At 44.1% G+C, this 11856-nt stretch overlaps 1 pseudogene across 1 annotated transcript; it reads left to right on the forward strand.

Annotated features, from left to right (window-relative positions):
- Window positions 1–235: 235 nt before the first annotated feature.
- Window positions 236–4744, forward strand: Gm8417 (predicted gene 8417; annotated as a pseudogene). Its single transcript, NR_164329.1, has 2 exons — window positions 236–393; window positions 3306–4744. The product of NR_164329.1 is annotated as a predicted gene 8417 (transcript).
- Window positions 4745–11856: the final 7112 nt, after the last annotated feature.

Genomic DNA, 11856 nt, shown 5'->3' on the forward strand with positions numbered 1-11856 from the left:
AATATTTGTGCACAGTAAAAAGTGTGGGAGCCAAAGGTGGGCAAGTGCTTACAAATCACACATACAGACACACACACACACACACACACACACACACACACACACACACACACACTCATATGCACCTGGGATTAAAATGACCATGATGAAGAAGGAAGATCATAAGAACCAGAATTGAGGGAAAATGCTGTGAGTTCTGTTCTAGAACTCAGATTCCAGATACTGATCCCCCTTCACAATTAGGAGAATGAAAACGGGAAACTGAGTCCCTGAGAAGCTCAAGGATGGTGGGCATGGATATCCCTGCCTAAAGTTATTGAACCAACTGCACTCCTGAATCTTCAACTCACAAGGGATTGTAATTCTTTTCAGAGCTCCTGTGTAGACTGAGAGGTAACTTACATGGGAAGGTTTGAAGCCACCCACAGAGTTCTAAAACAGCTTTTCACTGAAGACCAATACACATGGTCAGAAATTGCATGCCTTTCCCCATTTATTGTCTTTATCCTTGGCATCAAGTTGTCTATTGAGCTCCAGTGTGTCTCTCTCAGCTAAGCATCTTCTGGGCAGGCAGCTGCAGCGCTGGAGGCAGCAAATCCTTAGCACAACATCATTCGGAAAGACTCAGTCCGCAGGCCTGGAGTGGTAGCAAACGCCTTTAATCCCAGCACTCAGGAGGCAGAGGCAGGCGGTGGATTTCTGAGTTTGAGGTCAGTCTACTCTACAAAGTGAGTTCCAGGACAGCCAGGGCTATACAGAGAAACCCTGTCTCGAGAAACAAAAAAGGAAGGTTTCATAGAGTCAGAATGTTGAGTAAAGTTTATAAAGCCAGCCTGGTTTGCTCTTATGGATACAGTAGCATTTGTGACATCGGCTGGACTAATGAACTACACACTTATGCAGCTGCCTTAATATTGATTGCAAAACTCCCCAAGGCTCACCAAGTCTAAGGCAGCTACAGCAACAGAGCCAATTAGGGCAATGTGGATTTGCCTTTGTCTTCTTGAGAGGCTCCTGACTGCACATAGTGGATCTTTGTTGCTGGACCTTCAGCCTATGGTCAATTGTCATTATATAAGTGTTTTTATGCTCAGTGTGCATTCATAGTAGAAATGAGGAAAATGAACTCATCTAAGATAAAGTTTCCCTTGTGAATATCAGGTGTGCTGCTTCATTCTATTCAGTAGTTTTAAAGTTATCTTTCAAGTTGTATGACGATATGAAGATTTCCTTTCTTAGTGTTTTCCCCTTTTCTTTTTCTCTTTGTTTCTTTGTTTGTTTCTTTGTCTGTTCTTCTCCACCCCCCTTTCTCTTTCTCCTTGAGATAGGGTTTTGCTACATAGTCCAGACTGGCAAAAAACGCATATAGATGAGGCTGTTTTGAAACTCAGAGCAATATGCCTATCTTTGCCTCTCTAGTGCTGTCACTAAAGATGTGGGCCACTGTGTGTGTGTGGGGCGGGGGCATGCATTGCACTGGAAAGTGCAAGTTGGAATTTAACGTAAAGAAGCCCTTCAAGGGTAGTCTAAGTTTATTCTCTAATATAAAAACTCATTTTTCAGTTAAGATATATGTGGTCAATCTCTTTTTCTTCATATTGAATTTACTTACAGATAATGAACAAAGTCTGTGAAACTTCTTTTAGGCTCCTTGCAAAGGTCAACTAGTAGAGATCTTGCTAGGCAAATGAGGTTCATGGCCCACAAAGGACAGAAATACAGTGTTTAATTGTGTCATTGGAAAAAACTTCCTGATATGGAAACAACTACTTGCTGGAAACTGATCAGGACAGGACTCTATACTGAAAATGTGAAAAATGACTTTAGATTAAAAAACATATAGTCCACAATTGACTGATTCTACAGATATTTTAAACTGCTCATTGTAGTTTGAGGGACATGCATGTTGGAACTGTGGGGACATGGTTTTTTATTGCATGATATTCAAATCTTTCAAACTGCTCTCAGGTCTCTGTTGTTTTAAAGACCACTCTTAGAATTAAATAGAATTCATATGGTGTCGATGGTGGTGACATGAATCATGGCTTAGTAAGGGTCTCCTTATCCACACCTCTCCATGTCAATCAATGATGCCCTTTATCTCATTTGGAAACACAGTCACCAAGTAAATGTTTAGAAAATTTCACACATAAGTCTATGGCTACAGTTGTATTTTTTTAACATTGCTTTTTATGGTTCTTGAAGATTGAATATGCCAGAGTGACAAAGAAGGAGATCCTGGACTGTGTCTTTTTAAGATTATCAAAGATAATGCTTGGCAGAACAGCTTATCTGTCCACTACTGGCAAAAAATGCTGCAAATTATTCAGACAACCAAAAGAAGCCATTAGGGTTCCTTAATAGCAAGTGACAGACAGAGTGGTATTGATTAGCTCCCTAAGGAATGCTTTTTAAAGTAGGTGGAGCCAATATCTGCTGTTCAGAATTTGGTTAGAGTCTGTGAGAACTAATGAACATGGAGAGACACAGAGAGAATAGCACTGAAGATGCAATGTGAACAGAAAGTAAGAGAATAACTTCCCTCTGTTCCTTTAGTATTCTAATGTCTGAGATAGTTTAACCTGAGACACAGATGTTCACAAACAGTGACATTTTCCCTCTTCCCTTCTCCCTGCAGAGCAGCCTAAAGACAATCTGGCTTTTCTGCCAAGATCTGCTCAGCATTTCCTCTCTCCTGGGCACTTGGCCACATAGAGGGTGTAGTGTAGAGGAAAGAAAGCAAAGGCCAGAGACTAAAAAACATGCCTATAGGGTTTGTTTAGGGTTAAGAATATTAGCCTCAACATGCCTGTGGTCTGACTTTTCTTCCATATTTTCTGGTGTCATGCAGCTCCCATTGTTTGATGCTAAACTCCTAAGAGCAGTGATGGGGACCTGCACTGAGCCTGAGAGATGGAGGGATTTGAAGGTCATCTGCTAATTCCTCTAAGTGGCAGGCTGCTTGCTGCTGCCATTCCTACAGGCCATCATCAGTTTCTTTTAAAGTTGGGATGTTGTTTCCAATGGTGGAGAAAAGGAGCATAGGGCCTCCATGCACAGACCTACCATCATCAGTTTCTTTTAAAGTTCAGATGTTTTTTCCAACAGTGGAGAAAAGGAGCTGGAATCACCTGGAGATTTTAACAAGGAAAAGAAAACAGTCTCAAGGGTACAAAGAAGTAGAACAACTGTCTCCTATCTCCTTTCTCTATGAGGCAGTCAAGGAGGTCATCGCATGCCTGGTTTAACTTAAAGCAGCTTATTTACATCCATATAATAGTGTGACATGCTTTGTTTGCCTACAGGACTCAATTACTGGAATTGTCCACTCCTTCACCTGTTTTTCCCATCCACTATAAGCAGACCGACTCTGATACCCACCTGTGTGGCTTTCTGTAGCATTCTCTTCCTCACCTTGGCTACAGGATGTCAAGCTTTCCCAAAGGTGGAAACAGCACAAGAATATGCAGAGAAAGAGCAGTCCCAGAAGATGAACACAGATGACCAAGAAAACATCTCCTTTGCTCCAAAGTACATGCTGCAGCAGATGTCCTCTGAAGCTCCAATGGTACTATCTGAAGGACCTTCAGTGATACCATTAATTAAAGTATTCTCAGTCAACAAAAAGAGTCACCTTCCAGGAGCCAGGCTTCTGCATCCTACCAGCCCTGGTGTTTACTCTTTCAGTGAGCCTGTGGTCTCAGCCAGTGAACAAGAGCATGGCCCCAGCCAGCTTGAAAGAATGTCTTCTGAGCACAGCCTTTCCAAGGCCATGCTAACTGTTGCTGTATCTTCACCTACTTCTCTGAATCCTGACCAGGAGGGACCCTATAACAGTTTGAGTACCCAGCCTATTGTAGAAGCAGTCACAGATGTAACATGTAGTTCCCTGGAGTATTTAGATGACCAGTTGTTTACAACTAAAAGTCAGGAAGCAGTTAGCTTAGGAAATTCACCTTCTTCCTCTATAAATACCAAAGAACCTGAGATAATCAAAGCAGATGCAACCACGGGAACAACTGTCTTTCCTGGTGCTGATTCTACAAGAGACACAGAGCCTGATAGGGAGAGGCCTTCAGAGATGGCAGCTGATGATGTCCAGAGCACTACCACCAAGCATTTGAAGACAGTCCCCAATAATGTCCTGACTACTGAGCCAACAGCCAGCAGTATTTTGGGAGACACTAAGGTCACAGTGAGTGTCAGCACAGCTGGCCCAGTCTCTTCTACCTTCAGTGAGGAGTGGGATGACACCAAATTTGAGAGCATAAGTCAGGGGAGGCCCCCAGAGCCAGGAGACAATGCAGGGACTCAAGTGAGCACAAAGCCACCACATGGAACCTATGAGAGTTTTGAGGGGACTGAGGAGATCCCCCCTTCCACAGCAGTTTTAAAGGTGGCTCCAGGGCTCCTGGAAGGAGAACCAGCCTTGGGAACAGCCCTGGTGACTGCACTGGGGGATGAGAGGTCACCAATCTTGACCCATCAGATTTCCTTCACTCCCATGAGTCTGGCAGAAGACCTTGAAATTTCCACCATGAAGCTGTTTCCAAGTGTAGGAGGCTTCAGAGCTTCCCACCCAGGGGAACAGGACCCAGCTCTCCTCAGAGACTGCACTTTCTACCTCTCAATATGAGTCTGTGCCACAGCAGGAATCAGGCAATGTGTTAAAATGTATGAGAAGACAGTAAAAAATTCAAACAACCGTAAATAAAGCATATGCAAAGTTCGATTGATTTGGAAACTGTCAGTTTGGATTTTTTTTTTTTAAACGGGGTTGGGGATTTAGCTCAGTGGTAGAGTGCCCCTGGGTTTGATCCTCAACTATGAAAAAAAAAGTAGTTATATTTGAAACTTTTTGAGATGGGATCTTAAAAGGATTCTTTGAATTTACTGTGCCTTTGCCCCTAACTGCTAGGAATGCAGATGTGAGTCACTGAGCCTGGCTAGTTTTATTTTGTTTATTTTGGTTTTGAGATTGGATCCCACTGTAGTTCTGACTTGCCTTGACTTGTTCTCTTGACTTCATACTTATGACTGTCCTCTTTCATCTGTCCCCTTACTGGTAGGGTCACAGATCTGTGTGGATATATTTGGCTTTGGTTTGTTTATGTATTCATTCATTCATTCATTCATTCATTCATTCATTCATTCATTCATTTGACATCCTGATCTTCCATCCCTCCTCTCTTCCCAGTCCCACCCTTGAACCCTTTGCATTCCATTCCCCCTTTCCTTCTCCTAAGTTAAGGGGAGACCCCCACACCTTGGGTACCAACCTGCCCTGGCATATCAAGTTATGGTAGGACTAAGCACATCTTCTTCCATTGAGGCCAGCAAGGCAGCTCAGCTAGGATAAAGGGATCCAAAGGCAAGCAACAGAGGCAGAGACAGTCCCTGGTCCAATTGTTAGGGGACCCACATGAAATCCAAGCTACACATCTGCTACAAATGTGTAGGGGTCTAGGTGTAGAGAGCCGTGCCATGAGCAATCATGTGTGTGCCGCCAGCAATCGCTGTGGAGAACGGTGCCGCGAGCAATCACCATTATAAGATGGCGCTGGCCTCCGCGGTGCCTAACTAGTAAACAAGCCTTGTACACAGGTGCGAGAGTGAACTCACTCCTAGTCACTCCCATTCTTGGGGCGTAATAGTGGGGTGATGGGCGAGCAACGAATCCGGAGCTGTCACGCCATATCAGGTGCTGAAATGTCATGCTGCGGGCTATATAAGCGGCGCCATTTTCCCGGTTTCGGGGTCTTCCTGAAGAAGCAAGCAATAAAGCTTTTGCCACAGAAGATTCCGGTTTGTTGCGTCTTTCTTGCCGGTCGAGTGGGACGCAATAAGTGGCGCCGAGGAACCCGGGAACTACCATCACACTGGCGCAAGGAAGCTCCCTCGTTTGTGGGGCGGAACCAGAACTGCGGGACAAAAAGCTCTTCAAGGTACTTACAATCTTGAAATTTCTCCAGAGTTAGAAGCCCTTTTGATTGTTTGCACGGTGATTGCACTTTTCCTTTCGGTTTCATTTTGCTTCCACTGCTGGAACTGCTGACTGGTTCTTAGTCGCGGTCAGGCCTGGACAGCGCCAGTATGGGAATCTCCCATTCTATAGTAGTTGCCTTACACTCTGTCCTGAAGCAGTGTGGCCTAAAAATTGTCATTAAGACCTTAGAGGGATTTGTCAGGGAGATAGACCATGTGGCACCATGGTATGCTTGCTCAGGGTCGTTAGCTGTCGCCTCTTGGGACAAACTGAAAGGATATCTAGTTAGGGAACAGCAGAACGGCAAACTTAAAGCAGGGAACATGCCGTTGTGGAAATTGGTGAAATCGTGTTTAACAGATGAGGATTGTCAGCAAATCGTAGAAGCAGGGCAGAAAGTTCTGGACAAAATTCAAGAAAGTCTATCAGAGGTAGAGCGGGGAGAGAGAGTAAAAGTAGAGAGGAAACAAAGTGCACTGAAGAATTTAGGCCTTTCCAAGGGCCTTGAGCCTGAGGAAAAGAGATATAAAGGAAAGAATGCCTTGGGAGAGATTAGAAAAAGGGATGGAAAGGGAGAGAAGAAGGGAGATTGAGCTGGAGAGGCACATAAGAAAAGGAGCCTCTACCTGCCACTAGATGAGTTTAAGCAGCTAGCTGTCAGTAGCTCAGAATCGGATAAGGAACTTAGCTCCTCTGAGGAAACAGACTTAGAGAAGGAAGCGACAGGCTATGAGGGAGAAAGATACCAGTCAGATGAAAGACGAGTTAATCAGTTACAGAATAACATGAAAGCAGCTAGAGACAAATGTCAAATAGTTGTGCGGTCTTCGGATCCGCAACTTCAGGGTTCTAGTGCACCTTAGCCCTATGTGCAGAGGTACCATTCAGAGCCTTATGTGCAGAAGTAGTTGTCAATTTTTACCTACTCCTCATGTAGGGGTAAACCCTTGAGGCATCAGGCCATTACAGGTCTGGCAAATTGATGTCACTCATATTTCCTCCTTCAGGAGAAATCAATATTTACATGTTTCTATTGACACCTGCTCTGGTGTAATGTTTGCCACACTTTTAACAGGTGAAAAAGCCTCTCATGTTATACAGCACTGCCTAGAAACATGGAGTGCTTGGGGGCAAGCCCACAATTCTTAAAACGGATAATGGGCCAGCATATACTTCTACTGAATTTCAACAATTTTGTCATCAAATGGATGTCACTCACCTGACTGGCCTTCCTTATAATCCTCAAGGACAAGGCATTGTGGAACGTGCCCACCGCACACTCAAGTCTTATCTTATAAAACAAAAAGGGGGAGTTGATGAGACTCTGCCCTCGGTGCCAAGAGTAGCGATATCTATGGCACTCTTTACACTTAATTTTTTGAATCTCGACGAGCAGGGACGTTCTGCAGCTGAGCAATATAGCTCAGACCCTGATAGACCAAAAGAAATGATCAAATGTAAGGATGTTTTAACTGGTCTGTGGAATCTTAATCCTATCTTAATCAGATCCCGGGAGCTGTTTGTGTTTTTCCAAAGAGTGAAGACAACCCATTTTGGCTGCCGGAATGACTCACCCGCAGGATATTCATCAAGGATGGTGCAGAAGATGCTGACCTCCCGAGGACTGTTCCTGATCCTGGCAATGCTGAACTTGTCTCAGGTTCCTAGTATAATGGGCGAACAGAGATGGGCTATTCTCTCGACTTTCCCTAAACCAATGCCAGTTCGCCATGATGCTATAGTTTTTCCAAAATTCTTTACTACTAATAAAACAGTGGATTTGCCATATTTACCCTATGATCCCACCCGAGCACCATTAGGAGAAAATCGCTCTTTACTAGAACAGGGTCCTTTATGTTTTCAAATTAATGGACCAGGAAATTGTATCAACCTCACAGCCCGAGCTTTGGGGAAGTTTAATGAGCACCGAGGAGGTTGGGTGAGCACAACCCAAGATACTTCCAATGTAGATATAACCTTTACAAATCGGACCTTTTGGCAGGAGGCAATTTGGGTTAATGGTACATTTCTACCACCTAACTTTTCAGACAAAGATCATCCACACCAACCAAAAATAGCCCCTCATTGTAGCTTGGAAGATGAAGGGCTGATCCTGCCTTGGTCTGATTGTCAATCCTCCATCACTCGTTGGGCAGATCAGAGTAAAACTTTTTCCTTTTCTCCCAACATGTTAGATGACCCAGAGAAGGAATTTGTTATGAAAAAGGGACTTTTCATACAGGACTTTAGAATGCATCCCTTTCACAAGTGGGTGCTTTGTGGAGTCAAGGGCAGTTGTACAGAACTCAATCCTTTGATTTTTATCCAGGGAGGAGCAGCTGGAAAGGCTTCTTTTACTGGCATCTCAAGATTTGCTCAGTATTGGGGAATACATGATGCCTCCCAGGACTCTTATGGATATACTAATACCAGTGTAGAGATCACTGGGTTCAATAAAACTTTGGTAAACCAGATTAATTATTCATCTACCCCAGTCTGTGTTTACCCCCTTTCTTGTTTATTCTTTCAAATGATTAATTTGAAGTCTGTTCCAATGATTCTTGTTGGATTTCTCAATGTTGGGATGTAACAAAGAACACCCGTGCCATGGTGGCACGCCTTGACCTGGTGGAGGAACAAATAGGTGTTCTATACCAGATGGCCTAGTTGGGTTGTGAAAGAAAACTGGAAGCTCTGTGCATTACCAGTGGTGTCCAATATTTACTTATGCAGCTAATCTGTCTAGACAGCTTTCTTTATATCTTGCAGGAAATTGGTCTGAAAGATTCGATGAGACCCTTGAGGCCCTGAGAGCGGCCGTTCTAAAGATCAACTCGACATGAGTGGACCTGTCATTGACAGAGGGCCTCTCCTCCTGGATTTCATCTGCATTTTCTTATTTTAAGGAATGGGTGGGGTAGGTTTATTTGGTGTTGCCACCTGCTGTGGACTTGTGGTCATGCTCTGGTTGGTTTGCAAGCTCAGATCCCAACAAACAAATGACAAGTTTGTGATAACTCACGCACTTGCTGCCATCAAGCAAGGGGCCTCCCCCGAAATCTGGCTATCTATGCTCAAAAATTAGTTGACATTGGTGGCTGGCCTCTTTTATAGAGTTCACCCTAGGTCATTTAGTAGTTACTGTCACATAGCACTGCGGTATCCAGGGACGGGCAACTTTCCTCATGCACAGATCAACCTAAGACACGGGGCCCGGTGGCGATAGGGTTACCCTATGACAGGAAAGGCTGTGACATTGGAGGAACGACCTAAGACAGGAGCCACAGCGGATGGCCATAATTACACAGGCCTAAACCAGCCTCAAATTTTAATAAAATAAAAAGGGGAAGACTTCTTATTGCGTCCCACTCGACCGGCAAGAAAGATGCAACAAACCGGAATCTTCTGCGGCAAAAGCTTTATTGTTTGCTTCTTCAGGAAGACCCTGAATCGGGAAAATGGCGCCGCTTATATAGCCCGCACCGTGACGTTTCAGCACCTGATATGGCGTGACAGCTTCTGATTCGTTGCTTGCCCATCACCCCACTATTTCACCCCGAGAATGGGAGTGACTAGGAGTGAGTTCACTCTTGCACGTGTGTACAAGGCTTGTTTACTAGTTAGGCACCGCGGAGGCCAGCACCATCTTATAATGGTGATTGCTCACAGCACAGCTCTCCACATCTAGGTCCAGACCATTCATGCTTTTTGGTTGGTGGTTCTGTCTTTATGGGTCCTCACTGGCCCAGGTTAGTTGGCTCTGTATGCCTTCTTGTGGTGTCCCTCAGCTTCTCAATCCTCCCCTTGACTCTTCCATAAGACTCCCTGAGCTCCTCCTACTGTTTGTCTGTGGGTTTCTGCATCTGTTCTCATCAATTGCTGAGTGAAACCTCTCAGGTAACAGTAATGCTATGATCCTGTTCATGCAGTTCTATTTTTAATAGTGAGTTAGAAAGATTTACTCAAAATTTAATCAAAGGCATAAATAGTAAAGTAAATCATGTATATTCCATAAAAATTATATCCCTCTCAGAAGTCAATGTCTTCACCTGGGGACAATTTGTACATACCCCAACTCTCCTTTGTACACTTGACAGTGTTTGCAGATGTTTTTAGTTGTTTTTGTTGATACTTACTGCATATGTCTCCTGGGTAGGTGCCAGAGATGCTTTAGAATTTTCTGTGGGAATGCACCCAGAAGAAATGGACTCAGACAATTTATCAATAGCATTGAAACCATTGTAGTTGAACATTTTTCAATTGTTGTATAATGAAAATATATTAATACATTTGAAAATATGAAAGAAACAGCTATATTTTAAATAGTTTAGCAACAATGTATTATACTTATTTAGATGTTGTTGCAAAATGTGTGCATATCTTTTACATTTCTTACCAAAAATAACTAGTGTAACCTCCCTCAAGCCTGAAGCAGGCTGAGCCAGACCTCGACCTTGCTGCCACTAAGGAGATTATCTAGGGTGGAGCCTCCCTAGATCACTCTATTGTTCAGCCACTGTCTCTGCTACCTGCTGGGAGGCTGCCTATCTATTCTGGAGACTACACCCTATCCTGCACGTGGTCACCTGCAGCTGGGCTCCAAGAATGAATTGGCGGGAATGGCCCTCCCCTTCCCCCTTTATAAGCACAGTCGCCATTAAACATTTGAGCCTTGATCAGAATATTGTCTTGGCTCCACTTCTCTCTCGTCTACCTAGTTTCCCTTTCTTTCAGCGCCGGCCTGCCACTCAGGTGTACTCCGTCCATGTGAGCCGCTGGACAGCTTGCAACAATCTGGTGCTCAGACTGGGACCTGAAGAAGTTCAGGATGATGTTGAAGGAATGCTGTTTTGTGTGGAGCTCCACGGGAAGAAAAAGAAAAGGATTGTATCAGACACTGAAGCAACAGGTACTTATTCTAGCGCTAGTTTAAAATTTCATTTTTTTAAAATTAGGTATTTTCCTCATTTACATTTCCAATGCTATCCCAAAAGTCCCCCATACCCACCCCTGCAATCCCCTACCCACCCACTCCCTCTTTTTGGCCCTGGTGTTCCCCTGTACTGGGGTATATAAAGTTTGCAAGTCCAATGGGCCTCTCTTTGCAGTGATGGCCAACTAGGCCATCTTTTGATACATATGCAGCTAGAGACAAGAACTCCGGGGTACTGGTTAGTTCATATTGTTGTTCCACCTATAGGGTTGCAGTTCCCTTTAGCTCCTTGGGTACTTTCTCTAGCTCCTCCATTGGGGGCCGTGAGACCCATCCAATAGCTGACTGTGATCATCCACTTCTGTGTTTGCTAGGCCCCGGCATAGTCTCACAAGAGACAGCTATATCTGGAGGGTTGCTACGGGCATGGAAAGATACGGGCTAAGTTTGGATTCCGCGCTAACCCAGTGCTGGATTCACTTGGGTTTGCAGCAGAATTACTGGAACTAGGAACTGATTAGGCGGTTGTCCGCAGCTTTTAAAAGCTGCCTCAGGCAAGAGGAAAAGGGTTTAAAAAAAGAAATGAATCAGGCTATTGTCCTCAGTTTTCAAGAGTTGCTTTGAGCAAGAGGAGTAGGGCTCGAAGTACAATTGTTAGAAAATCTTTTAGATAGGATAGATTCTTGTTGCCCATGGTTCAAGGAAGAAGAAACTTTAGATATTAGGACCTGGCAAAAAATTGGAAAAGCCTTGAAAATCACTCAGGCAGATAATTTCACCCTTTGCCTCTGGGCACTTGTAAAAGATGCTATTGAAAAGGTGATCTCGAAGGGGTTAGATAGTAGTCAGGCAGAGCTTGATCAATCTCAGGAAGGTCAATTTCAGAGAGGGTCTTCTCAGAAAAGGGTCCTCTCAACTCTAAAGTTGATAGATATAG

This window comes from Mus musculus, chromosome 14 (assembly GCF_000001635.26).
Source record: "Mus musculus strain C57BL/6J chromosome 14, GRCm38.p6 C57BL/6J".
NCBI classification, from domain to species: domain Eukaryota; kingdom Metazoa; phylum Chordata; class Mammalia; order Rodentia; family Muridae; genus Mus; species Mus musculus.